At 42.3% G+C, this 13,585-nt stretch overlaps 1 protein-coding gene across 9 annotated transcripts in view; it reads left to right on the plus strand.

The window, feature by feature from the left end:
- TRAK1 (trafficking kinesin protein 1) overlaps positions 1-13,585 on the plus strand; it is a 137,361-nt gene that overhangs the window by 7,337 nt on the left and 116,439 nt on the right. For 2 of the 9 annotated variants that reach the window (XM_080578333.1, XM_080578325.1), the window contains exons 2-3: positions 8,341-8,523; positions 9,752-9,864. The exons of the other annotated variants lie outside the window; for them this stretch is intronic. The gene's annotated coding sequence lies outside the window, so the exon portion shown is untranslated. The remainder of the gene's footprint in view (positions 1-8,340; positions 8,524-9,751; positions 9,865-13,585) is intronic. 9 annotated transcript variants of the gene reach the window in all.

The following is a 13,585-nucleotide window of genomic DNA, read 5'->3' on the forward strand; positions in this document are numbered from 1 at the left end:
TCCGGTGAGCGTCATTATGGGGGAAGGAAAAACAGAAGCGTAAAGTTCCTAATGGAAGTCAAGAGTTTTCAGCATTTAGTGGGAGCTCGTGCGTTAAGAGAAGATCAGACAGCTGTGTATGTGGATAGAATTTAAATTTCTGCTTAAGTAAAACAAAAGTTTCTGTCAGCTGCGTGAATGGACTCCCACTTGACAGTGGAGTTAACTGCGTGGCGGATGACAGCAGTAAGGTCTCTCTGGATGTAGGGTGAAAAACCCTAGCCAAGCAACCAACAAAAATCTTCAGTTTGTAACTGAGCCCGGAGTCTGATCTTGAGCGCTAGTTAGAGCACCAACGTTAAGGAAGTATTAACATGACTTGGCACACATATGAATAAATATGTGTGGTGCTCCATGTTTGATCCATATATGGGTAAAATCCCAGTGAAATCTGAGGTTGTTGCTACAGCCCCTAATCATCTGACTAGTTTAATCCAGAGTCCTGAGCAGCGAAGCAGTACCAGCATGTGATCTGCAAGTTTTGCCATGCATATCAGTAGATGTTAACTGGGCACTTTATCAGCTTGTGCAATGCAGATGGGAGCTGGTGCAATTGCCTGCAGCAGGGAGCAAGATCAGATGGAAAAAGATTTGTCTGGAACAGTTTAGATCTCTTGCCGGCAGGTTCCTGGTATTCCTCTCCGCTGCAGCTCATACCTGAGCTCCTTGCTGCTTTGCATGTTCTCTCTCCTGGAACAGGTGACCAGCTGCTTCCATCGAAGCAGCTTGATCCTAGCCTTTCCATGTCCTCTGAGGATTTTGAGTTCTGAAATGTTCTAGCCAATCTACGTTGGGACAGAAGAATGAGCTTGGAATCGTACAAATCACAGCAGGCTAAATGTTTTAAATGTACACTTGATCAATACTAGTGTTTCTTCTTGTTGTCACTATATAAGTATGAAACTGACGCTGGGAAGCTTCAGCATTTTTCCTAGTACATCTGCCATGATAATAATTTCATGCCAGATTTATTTATATTTAATAGCTTGGTAGAAAGCGTTCTCAGAATGAGTGCTGTTGAGGCAGCATCTGCAATATCTAAAGGCAAGAAGTTAAAAGGAAAGCTTTCACTCTTTCTAAAAGCTGTACCCATTTTTCTTCTTAATGATTTCCTATGTTTGTTAAAAATCTCCTTGTGAAGTGGGAGGTAATAAAGGGGAAAGCAACATATGAGTTATATTTTTTTTTTGCTTGCTTGTTTTTTATAAGTCTATATTGTTCCCCAAATAATTTTTGATTTCCAGGATTGGTGTGGTTTAGTGCTCCTTCTACTAGCATCAGTAGCATTCGTGTGACATCAGTTGTTTCGTGTTGCCTGGATGTTGTACGTTGTGTGTGATACTCAAGTCACAGTTAGCGGTGTGTTTCCTGTTAGTTTGCAGAAATGCAAAGAATGTTATTTGCTTCCAGTTGTGAAAGAAATAAAAGACTGTTCAGTTTACAAAAAGATAGTGCCTCCTCTAGTAAGTCTCCAGTATTAGTCTGGGTGCTTATTTGGTATCGCATCTTGAATAACCCCCTCCTAATTCTTGCAAAACCGCCTGTTGCTCTCCTGTGCTGTGTGTTTTCATAACACTTCCATATTAATGCAAGAACAGATAGACCAGTATGATACGAGATGTACTGGTATCTCGACTGTGGGAATGGGAGCTGTGTGTGAGCCTGCTGCTCAGAGGGCTGTTGCTGGTCGGCTGTTACAGCTGGTTCTGTTTCCCGTTCTGAACTGTTCGTGCCTCCAAACGTAGGTGGCAGTTCTGCCCCTTTAGAAAGCTTAGTGACACTGTCAAGATCACGATTAAGGAATAAAAGCACTGAAATTGCTTGTAAGATGACCAAAGGCACAGTGGCATCTTCCCGTGTGCTGGTTGTGTTCCCTGTTTCTGCTGTCAGTGAGACTTTCTTGTGCTGTGTGGGTGCTGTTAAAAGGAATAGATTCCAGCCTGTACACCAAGTGGCTTTCAGAGCTGATGTAAAAATGTAACAAGGCGGAGAAATACTTTCTGGTTACTAAATAACAGCTACTGCATCTGTGTTGTAGACAGCTCAGTGTTGGAAGCTTTGTAATTCTGGAACTGTAAAACTGGTTTGAGCTCTGCCATGCCCGTGCTGTGAAGGTATGTGTTTCTGAGTCATGTTTGTACCATAAAAGCTCCATGAGCAATGCCATTGCCTCCTTGGAATGCTGCACTTGTGTGGAGGGCTCGCTTTTGTGGATTCAGCTGTGGGATCAGGGCTGCCGGGAGAGAAGAATCTAGAGAACTGACTTCCTCTTAATTTAGAGCTCTGTAAGGGACCCGTTGGTGTCTGTCTCAAAGCCTTCCTGCTTACCCCGGTTTAATTGATCTAGCTTTGTGAGTTTACAAACACTCTTATTTTACTTTATAGTGAATAATGTGATGTCACCTAAATGAATTTCAGGAGTTCGGTGTTAATATTCTTTGTCTAAAACTGTCCTTTATTTGAACTTTGGTTCATCAATAGTTCTCTTTATAGTGGAGCCTATTGATTACAGTGCAAAAAGTCATGCCAGATAGTCATCCTGCTTATGGGTGTCCGGCTAAGAGGCTTATTGATAGCACAAAAAGATTAGCTCAGAGATACCTCTTAGATTCGATTGTGCTGGCAGATTTGCTCTAGTTAAATCAGTTAGTGGCTCTACTGGGTTCGATTCTTGCCTTTGTTCTGCTTCTCTGGGCAGGGTTGTTGTCTAACCTTGCAATCCATTTAATGGTAAACCCAACTGATGTGACTCTTAGCTGTCATGTTGCCTTGTGTGTGCTCTTTTTTTTTTTTTTTTTTTTAAGTATTCTGATGTCTATTGGAGCCCTGTTGGTTTTGCTTGCATTTGCAGCAGAACTTAAGAGCACTGTAGGAGTCAGAGAAATAGAAGGAAGGAAATGTGAGAAGAGCTCTGCTCAAAAGCTTTTGAAAAGTTTCATTATTGCTTGTTTTGACATAAGACCATGTGGCTGCCCAGCAGAGCAAATTTTCCTCTGGCTGCAGATTCCCTCTTCCCCCCCTCTGTATGACAGTGTTGGGAAGCAACTCCGCAACTTAGCAGAGAACTGTTTTTAAGGTTAGTTTTTAATCAGATTGTCCATCTGATCTGACCCAATCCTTTGGGCAGCTGAGCAAGTCTTAGCAGTGAGGCAAAGGAAGCAACTGGAGTAAGTGGCTGAAGCTGTGGTGCCAGGTGGGAAAGTCTTCAGTGAGTGTAAGCTGATTATGAAACTGCTATGCTCTGAGCTCATCCAAACCAGTTACATGTTGGTAGGTAAGATGTTAATGTTAATAGTGAGGCTGACAATAGCCTACCAGGTATTTGTGTGCTTATGGAATAGTCTTGGCTCCCGACAACTGTATGAACAGAAGAGGGAAATACTGAAGTTTTTAGACTATACCCGTACATTCGCCTTTGTGATACAGAATGAGAATATCCTTAAAAAGAAATTTGAGTATTTTCATTCCACTAACTTTCAGTTCAGTCTGCGTTTCTGAGTACTCTTTCCTGAGCAAGATGCCCACAAATTATAGTTTCTGTTATGAATAATGAAATCCTCAAAATTTCATCTGTAAAACAATATCATTTTAAATTTATAAAGTAATACAAAATAATTTGAAAAAAAGACCGTTTTCTTTCTGTCTTCTTAGTTTATTTGTTCGTAGCAGACTTCTTTGGAAAGGCTTTCTTTTTTAAAAACTCATACAAAATCAGTAGAGAATATTCTTTTTTTTGTTTTGGTTTTGTAACATCAGCAGGTAAATATTACTCTGCATAGACCATAAGACCAGAAAGAACTAGTAGGTGATACAGTTTGATTATGGAAACTATGAATACATGGCTCCATCCTGAAGTGTTTTGGCCCATGCATAACAGTCTAGGAGGATCTTATGGGAGACATCATCAAAGGCCTTACTGAAGTCAAGGTAGACAACATCCACTGCTCTCTCCTCATCTTAGGAGCAGCTCATTCCATCCTTATCAAGTTGGTCAAGCATGACTTTCCCTTGGTGAGTGCATGTTGACTACTATTAAGGACTTTCTTGTTGTTCATGTGCCTGGAAATGGTTCCCAGGATCAGCTGCTCCTCACCATCCTGGGACTGAGGTGAGGCTGGCCAGCCTGTAGTTCCCTGGGTCTTCCCTTCCTTGCTCTTTTTGAAGATTGCGGTGACATTTGCCCAATGTCCTCAGGTGCCACGATTGATCAAAGACTATCAAGAGTGGCCTTGCAGCGACACCTGCCAGCTCCCTCAGCACGGGTGGGTGCATCCCTCCGGGACCCATGGTCTCAGATGTCTCCAGTTGAGTTAGGTGGTCTCTAACCTCTTAACCCTCTTACACTAAGGATGCATCTTCCTTGCTCCAGACTTTCCTCCTGCTCTCTGGGGCCTGGGATTTCTGAAGGTCAGTCTTGCTGGTAAAGACAGACAAAGAAAGCATTGACTCAAGCATTGAGTCCCTAAGCCATTCAGCAGCGGGCCCACTTTTCCTGGTTTTCCTTAATCGCTTTCCTTCCTTTTGCTTATTTACCTACAGAAACCCTTCTTGTTGCCTTTGACATCTCTTACAAGACAGTTCTTGGTGCACTTTGTGCTCCTTACCCTGTCCCTGCATACTTGGGCAGTGTTTCTGCAGTCCTCCCAAGTTATCTGTCCTTGCTTCTTCCTTTTTTGTGTTTGATTGGTCTTCAGGAAGGGATTTTTTTTTCTTTTTTTTGGGGAGGAAAGGGGTAGTGATGTTTGTTTTACTTTGTTGGTGATTTTTTTTTCTTTTTGTCTGACAAGTTAGAGTCATACTGGCCTTACAGAACAAGCTGCATCTAGCCTTTCCTAAGTTGAGGGAAGTTTTCTGCTCATGGATTTCTGAGAAATGTTATAACATGAAAAGCAGTCCTGAAAAGGCTCTTCAAAGAATATGTAGAAACAGTAAGGGGATACAAAGAACGTCAAAGATTAAACTTAAAGAAAATGTTAGTGTTTTTCATATTTTTCCTGCAGATAAATTAGTCATCTAGTTTCCCACCTATCTTAGAGTAGTCAAAGGAAAAACCTAAGAACCACGCCCCATGTGATAATTCTAGTGCTTGGAACTGAAACATGGAGAAACTGCTTATCATCAGTTTTCAGTACAGTTTATAATAATGCTCAGTTGATTTGTCCCGTTCTGTAATAGAAGCCAAAGGTTAGGAAAATCTACTTCATACAGTAGAAACATTTATAGCGTACAAGGGAAGAATGGGAACTGTGGTACGTGGAAGTAATTGCATGAGCCTCTTGGAGGCAATAAGGAGGTTACTGTAAGTTGCAGTCAATCGGTGCCCCTCTGTGTTGCATATTCACGCAGTTTATCCTGTTTAAAGGCAGGTGCTGGTAATGTCATACTGGACTTTAATTTCATGCAAGTCAGGACTTTCTGTGAATTTTGGTCACAGCAGACATAATTTGGTGTCTTAGAGAATACTGAGGTACAGTTGTTTGAAGAGAAGGTATGTGGTTTTTGTTTTTTTTAATGTCCTCTTGTTACTCATTGACCATCGCCTATGGGTAATGGAGACTTTTCCACTTACTGTTTGTGGAAATGGAGCTATGTTACCTAGAAGCCCAGTTTAACTATCAGATACTGCACGTGTGTATGCTTTGGGGGAGGAGGCACCTTCCACTCCTCCGCAGTACGCAGAAACCTTGCAGTTCAAATCCATAAAAACATAGTGCCCCAGTGCTTCCTGTAAAGTGAGCAGAACTGGATGACATTGGGATAATGTCAAAGTCCTTTTGTTTGTTTTAAACCTCTCTTGAATGGGATTTCTTTCTTTGCAGGTATTGCTGATCACAGTAGTGAGAATGTATGGGCTGTTGATGTAAGGGGGTGAGGAGGAAATCAGTCTTTGATATTACAGCCTCTTCTGGATTTTATTCTGTAGTAAAATAGTCACAAATTGCACTGCTTTCAGAAAGAGAGGGTAGACCTCTGTTTTATTGTGGTAATACTATGGTAATGATCGTTTCCAGGAACTTATGGGCAGGATGGAGATCAGTGTTTACCAAAAACATTACCTTTGAGGCTTTGATCCTGTAATGAATTCTGCAAACCTGCATGTGTGAAGGTCACGGTGAGATCGGTGCCTTTACAGCCGTATTTCCTGAGCGTTATGTAATCTTGTCAGGTGGTAGAGAAGCATTTATGGTTTGATCCGGTGGCTTGTGCTTGACCTGAGAGCTATAAATTTCCAGTATAAATCAAGCTGAACTGAAAACGCTTCTTCTGGTTGTTTGAAATGTGTATAACCTTTGATTAGTTCTGTGTTTTACCCTAGCATTGTAATCCATAATGGTTTTCTCAAAAATCTTATTTTGCAGGACATTCTGTGCTGCTAGAATAGAAAGACTGAGAGGGGTGAGATGCTGCGTGCACCTGGCAGAACACAACCTTGTCCCAAAGTCCAAAGCACTTTCTAACTGCAGTCCTGTTGGATATATGTTATGCTGTCACTTTTTCTGTAGAGAACATTAAGCTCTCTGTCGCAGTCCCTTGTACTGCTTTTATCTGCTCAATGAGATTTTGTTTAGGAGCTGTTGCAGACTTCAAGCAAATGCAGCTTCCTTAAATACTTTGCCCTTTTGCATTCCAAAAACATTCAGCATAAGCTTCTAATGAACTGAGTTTGTTTAAGTTCTCACAGGTCATCACAGCTGGTCTTCTCGCACTGTGCCAAGGATGAAGGGGTCAGTGTGATCAAAGCACTTGACCAAAGTCCTTCAGGAATCGCTGCCAGTACTAGAACTAAATCCACTTCTGGGGCATCTCTGTTAGAAGCCTGTCAGCCACTCAGATCAGCGGGTTGGCGTGCTCCTTCTGGTATTAGCTGTTCAGGACCTCACAGGGCAGAGTATTTGATCCAAGCAGTTTCCTCAACATGCAAGAGAGCTACACCTACCTTTGTTTTATTTTTTATATTTAACACTACTAAGTTTAGTAGTGTATATTACTAAATCCTCCTACAACGGGAAAAACTCCAGGTGGGCCAGGCCCTTCTCTGGAGAGTGCACGATTTGTTTGAGGAATTGGAGTGCATTTTACAAAAGCTTTACATATTTACATGTCTGGCAGACAGGTTGATTGGGATGAGGCAGTGGTTTTATTACAGCAGTGATTTTAGTGAAACGTGTATGTTCTTTTTGCCTTCAATAAAACTGATGGACTAGTGAGGGCATTGCTCTGAAGAAGGTTGGTGTTAAGGGCAGGAGGCCAGGATTTTCACAGGCTGGGAGCGCAGCACATCCAGGACAGGGTGCCATCTCGCTTTGCTCACTGACTGTTGTAGATAAGTCAGTCTCGTAGCTTCTTTAGCGTGATTGCCTCTCCCCTCCACGAGTAAACACTGCACCCATTTTGTACTGTTTATCAGCTTTCGGAGGATACCTACTACATACTGACGTAAAGGAAGAAAAATGGCCCATTTTGTTGTTAATGTCTCCCTGTAGTGATACACTACCTAGGAGAAAAGAGAGGAGAAAAATAACATTTTTGACTTGAAGTGTCTGGACAGAATTTTGTTTGTTTTGTTCATGGGGATATTGCTTTTTTTTTTTTTTTTTTAAACACTGACATTTAGATAACTGCTCTTGTGGAGTTAGTAGTGTGTTAAAACCTGAGATCTTTGAGTGTAAATTGAAAGATCAGAACCGGGTATGGTTTGAAAGGAATAAACAGAATCAATGATTCATGGCAGACACCTAACTCCAATGAAAAGTTTCTGAGTCCTGGTGGAGCAGGCAGGTTGGTAACACTGCACTTTGGGTAAGGGTGCTGAATATATTTCCAGAAAACAGAGTGGATTTCCTAAAGTCAGTATTCATTATTTTGTTATAATCTTATTTCATTCTATGAAGAATATTTGGAATCTTATTCCTCTTCCCAAATTATTGTTGAAGATACCTAGTGGCAGAAAATGCATCTTAATGGTAAACAATTAAATGTGGTCTTACAATGTGTTTTTTTTTTTTAAATCCCCAAATAGTATGAATACAGAATGTTGATGTATGTGAATATTTAGAGTAAGAATTAAAAACTGGAATCAATTTCACATATTTACTAATGTAAAAGTGATGATTATTTTAAAAAAAAATCACGACTTGTTATCTGGTAGACAGAAGTTGCAATTCAGGTGGACGAAAAGTGGTTCTTATTGTTCAACATAATTAAATTTTTCCTTTAAAAACAAAACAAAACCCTTGGAGTTAGAGCTGACCTTCCTTCTTTCTACCAACTGACCAGATGTATTATTCCTTGGCTTTGTAGGTCTAGCGCAGCTGCTCTACCAGCACACACAAATTCAACAAGAACAAAATGTCTCTGGGCTCCTAGGCTGCCGGTCAGTTTCTCAGCTTCAGTTTCATATGACTCCTGAATTCACCTGGGTAAATGGAAAAAGAAACCTTGGTCTCCTTATCTCCAGAAGATGCCATTGCCGTCAAGCCTTGGGTAAATGGTTTGTGTAGGTTCTGTGAGTTCTGGCTCTGTTACTCACATGGTGGGTTCCGTAAGTCCTGCGGTGCCCTGGGTAAGCTTGTGCAGCTGTTACTGAAAATACTGATGGTCTGAGTCCCACCTGGGGTTGCTGCTCTCTCGGCACTGAAGCTTAGAAGACAGCATTACCATGCCAATATTTGAAAGTCCTCAAAGCTTCATACAGAAGTGGGGAAGTGACTTCCTAGAACTGGTAAGAAGTAAAGCCAGGAGTGGTTTAGTGGTTTGTCTCTTAAGAACGTGGTTTCCTGATGCTACCGAAGCTGCTGAAGAGGGCAGCCTTTCTTCCCCATCCACACCCCTGCCTTATACACCGGTTCCTGTACGGCCTTGCCGTGGGCCAGCTCAGAGGGCTGATCGAGGTGAAAACCCCTTCAGACCAGCCTCTTCGTGGCTTTTTCTGCCCTCCTCCTGCTTTCAACCAGGTTTCATTCCTCTTCATGCTGAGCTGGAGCGGTGCAAGTATCAGGTTTTGCCTGAGGAAAAAGGAGCGATGGAATATATGGCTTAAAGGTGTGTGGGAGGGTGAGGGTGTGCTTTTAGGACAGACGATGCTACCAGGAGCTTGGGGTGGCTGGGAAGCACTTACAAAAAGCTGTGCCTATGCAGCCATGATATTTATTTATTTATCACCAATTTGTATCCCTGACCTGTTTCTCGGTGAGTTAGACGGGTGTTGGAGATGGCACAAAGGCAAGGCAAGACTGTGCAGGCAAGGCCTAGCTAGTTGTGTGGGTTTTCGCTTTCTTTCATTTAAAAAAAAAAAAAAAAAAAAAAAGAGCAAGCGTCATTTTAATAATCTTGGTTAGCAGAATTGCCTGGGGAAAATTGAATACCCGGTCCTCTTTCTGTTATGTGAGATAGCAGATTAGCACTAATTACCTCATCAAGAAGGCTGAAGAGGAAATTCCTAAATGCACCTAGCAGCAAGCTTATTGTTTTGATCCTGTGACCAGCAGGAAGAAGTTGATGATAAAGACATGCTATAATATTGTAGCAGGAGAAATGAGTAAGAGGAAATAGGAGGGGCTGCACGATCAGGAGAACGATTGGCTCGTGGCACGGCTTGTAACAGACACAGGGCTGTGCTCTCCTGTTCGGTTCTCAAACTTTTATCTGAAAAAAAGGAAGATAAGCAAGCAGTCGTTGCAATGTGGGTAATAAAAGATTTTTTTTGACTTAGCAAACGCTTAGACGGAACAGCTATGGAACAGTTATTTCCAGCTCCAGAACTATGGAAGGCGTGGAATTAGAGGGCTTCAGCCTGTTCTCGCTCTGATTTGAATCCTACTGCAGGTAATTAATTCATTTCTCTTCTGACCAGGACTTGGTGGTTATTGTTTGCCTTGGAAACTGTTGTTTGCTTCATGATAGAGAGCTGACAGTGCAGCGGTGTGGCAACTTGGAACTGAGTGTATGTGAAACTAAAGAGCAGACCTGGGGGACCGTTTTTGTCACTGCATTGTTCGGTGGTATTATCAGAGTCACTGCTGGAGAGGTGAAAGGACTTTGAACTCTTAGGATCTCAGAATATTAAAGTATGGGGCGGTCTTAGAGGGCTATAAGGATATTTGCAAATATCTCCTGAATTCTGATATTTTGTCTCATCTTTACTTTTTTCTCCTTTTTTTTTTTTTTAACACATAACCGTATTATTTCTCTAGCATTGACTTGTGTGTCAAGTATTGCAGATTTTTGTTTCATCTCCTCATTTAAGAGGTAAGAGAGAAATGGGCAATCTCTTTTTTCTCTGCAGGGAGTCAGTTCATTGTAACTTTCTTGGTAGGAACTAGTTATGTGGAGGGATTTGAAAGAGAAGTTAGCAAGGTTAAATGGAACTGATAAAATGTCAGTAAGGGTCTTATTTAACTCTTAAAAAACTGAACAAACACCAATTTGAATAACTGTTACCTATATTTCCTTTCTAAATATATTTTTGCAAGATATACTGAGATGATGTTGCCTAGGAAGACTGGTTCCTTATGCCAGATTTTGTAATAAACCCCTGTTTATATAAAATAAACCCTGTGGCTGTGGTGGTTGAAAGTTATACTAAACTGTCTTCCCTGTCTAAAAAAAGCTTGATAAAGTGCCTGTTAAAACTGATCTGAAAAAAAGCATTTCTGAACAAGTAGACTGAGTAATCTCTTGGAGAAAGATTTTAGTAGGAGTTTACGCACTGATATTTACAGAAGCAATGCCTGTCAATTATGAGACTCAGTGGACAGTCACGTAACTCGGGAATGGTTCCTTGAGTAAAGTCTGGATTGTGAGGTTGCTGATGACCAATTCATAAATTTATCATTAGTATTTATTTAAATTTTGTCTTTAGGATTGTCTTTTCTCTTTTGGGAAATGATTGAGGAGGCCAACAAAACGAGCCTAGCTGCAACGTAGTGCACCATTTACCCCCTAGAAGGGTAAACCAGGCTCAAATCACAGTGATTATGGTCATTACTTGTTGCTTTTTGTGTGAAGATCAACCTTAGTGTGCCTGCTCTGAAAAAGGTAGAGGAGAAAGGCATCTAGTCATAGGGTATTTGGTTGTGTGGTGTGTGTTTTGGTTTTTAGGTGAGGGAGTGGAATTTGGAAGGGTCCATTACACTACAAGACATGGTGGTTGGATCAAAATGGTTTGGATTTTGTTTTGGGAGCCTGTGTTGCTTGTCTGGGCTGTTCTGCTTTTTAATTTGAAAAAATAAAATAATAATAAAAAAAAGCCCCACATTGCTATTGCTAGGTACAGTAACGCGTCTAGCCAAATATAGTTGGTATCTACAGTACCTCAGCTATGGAGACAGAAGAGTCTGGAATCCTTGCCATGGCAAATGTATCTCTGAATCACAGCCCCTTGGATCTTGCACCCTGCAATATATGGACCCTGTTGAAATGTCAGCAGCTGCTTTCGCATTCGTGGTGCTGACAATATGACCTTCAGGTTAAGAGATCTCCCCTGACGTGAGCTCTGCCCAGGGTATGTTTATTTTACTCTGTATGGAGCTTTTGTAGTTGTGCTCTTCCAAGTGACCACAAAGCAAATGAGAGTAGAAACAGCTCTCTTTTCTGCACTTGCAAATAGCTCTTGGAATACTTCTGTACTGACACTTGTACTTTTTCATGGTGCCCTGGGGTACGATAATTAGTGGTAAACTATGTGGGCGACTTAAATGAAAAGAAGGCATGAAAAGGAGCAAATGTATTTCTTGGCAGCCCTGACACCAGCTTTGGAGCAGCTCCTGTTTGCACCTAGATGGGTGGGTTTGCAAGTGTGGGAGTTTGCTTGGGAGATGGTGCAGATAGGAGGGCAGAGTTGGTCTGTCAGCCTGCCTCAGCTCAGTGCTGGTAAAAGCCACTGAGCACAATGGTGTTATCTGGGGTATTTTTTTCCAAGTTTTGTCTCTTGTCTCCAGAGCATGCCCAGCTCAAAAATCAGCACAAAGCTGTAATGTCAATGTGGTAACCACTTGTGTTAACTATTGCCTTCATATTTATTTAGGGTGGGGGGATATCAGCTGGCACAGGACTCAGCCATAGTGGAATAGCTGATGATTATTCCATGGTGTGTGCTTCTAGAGTTTGTTACTCTGAGCTAAGTTTAGCCAAGTGACTTTCAGTGGAGCCTGTCACCTCTTTATGCGAGTGCTCAGCTGGTGTGAATCAAACTGCAGCCCTGAATGCCGAGGCTCTGTAGGGTAGGCACTGCCTTGGTAACAAAATTGTGGCTTGGGAGGCCTCTGGGCCACTCCGTGGCTACATATGCCTGTGATCTGATCCGATTTATGAGCTTTGTGATTAGTTTATAGTGTTAAAACAGCTCCCGCATCCACCCCCTGTCTTCCACATGCGGAGGAAGAGGCAGTATTTCGGCAGTGCTGTTGGAGACGGATTTTCACAAGGATGGGAACTGAGCCAAACCGGAGTTATTACAGGTTGAGGTAACTGTATCTATCAGTGACTGCACTTCGCAGTTATACAATGTTTGCATTGTGTCTGTCTTTGCCTTAATCACTTGTCTCGCGCCCTGACCTCCTGATTTTTCAGTTTCCTGAGTAGCAAGAAGCAAGTTCTATCAGGACAGCTGCTTAATGAGGTCCGTGTTAAAATACTTGGGAAGGGAAAACTTTTTTTTTTTTTTTTTTTTCTGGAGAAACTATGACGTGTTGTGTGGAAGGGCATAGCATGCAGATGGGCTAGACAGCATACGGATTTAGAGTCCTGGCATCCTCCAATCAATACCTCGATCCTGTGAGTAGAGCAGAGCTGAGTGCTTGTAAAATGTGTGCAGGTGCTGTTGTACTGAATGGAGCAGTGCGACTGCAGTGCACATGGTTAAGGTCTTTGAAGTGCAGAAGGGCTAAGCCACCTGGAAGGGCTTCTTGTTTCTATCCACTTTTTGCCATGCAGGACTTTGGAGCTATAGCATGCACCACTAGGGAGAAGGGGACAAAAGGGCCTGGACCTACAGCAGGCAGGGAAACAAAACCTGGAGAAAACCATAGTCGTGTCCACTCAGAGCCAGCAAGGCTGAGCTGGTTTGGGTAGGAGAACTTCGTTAGTTCTCTGCGCCTCTGGGAGATTATGCTTGTTTTGTGAACAGCAGCCTCTCCTGCCTGGTTGAAGGACATCAGGTATCTTATTTGTAGTTACTGTATCTGTTACACAACCAACAGCACGGCAACAGACTTCTTAAATGTGTCTGATGTCAAATGTATTTTTAAAGAGCAGTGTAATTCACTGCTGCTGACAGCCCAGCCCCTTGCCACAGCCAGGGCCAACACTTGTGACACAGCTGTTGCTGCCATGGCACCACCGTTAGCTCCCCAGCTGCGGTTTAAGGTGGGAATGGAGCGGTTTTGCCTCCCTTGCACTGTCAGAAATCTGCAATGTGATACATACAGCCTCCTGTGAAGGGCTGGGACTGGGCAGCTGTGTGTTTCAGGTATTGCTAAGGATTCATGGAAAGCTTGGTGTTCGCTGAGGCCACATCTTTTGTATCTATGGATGCTCCTCCACTGTA

This window comes from Anser brachyrhynchus (genome assembly GCF_964034855.1).
Source record: "Anser brachyrhynchus genome assembly, chromosome: 2".
NCBI lineage: Eukaryota > Metazoa > Chordata > Aves > Anseriformes > Anatidae > Anser > Anser brachyrhynchus.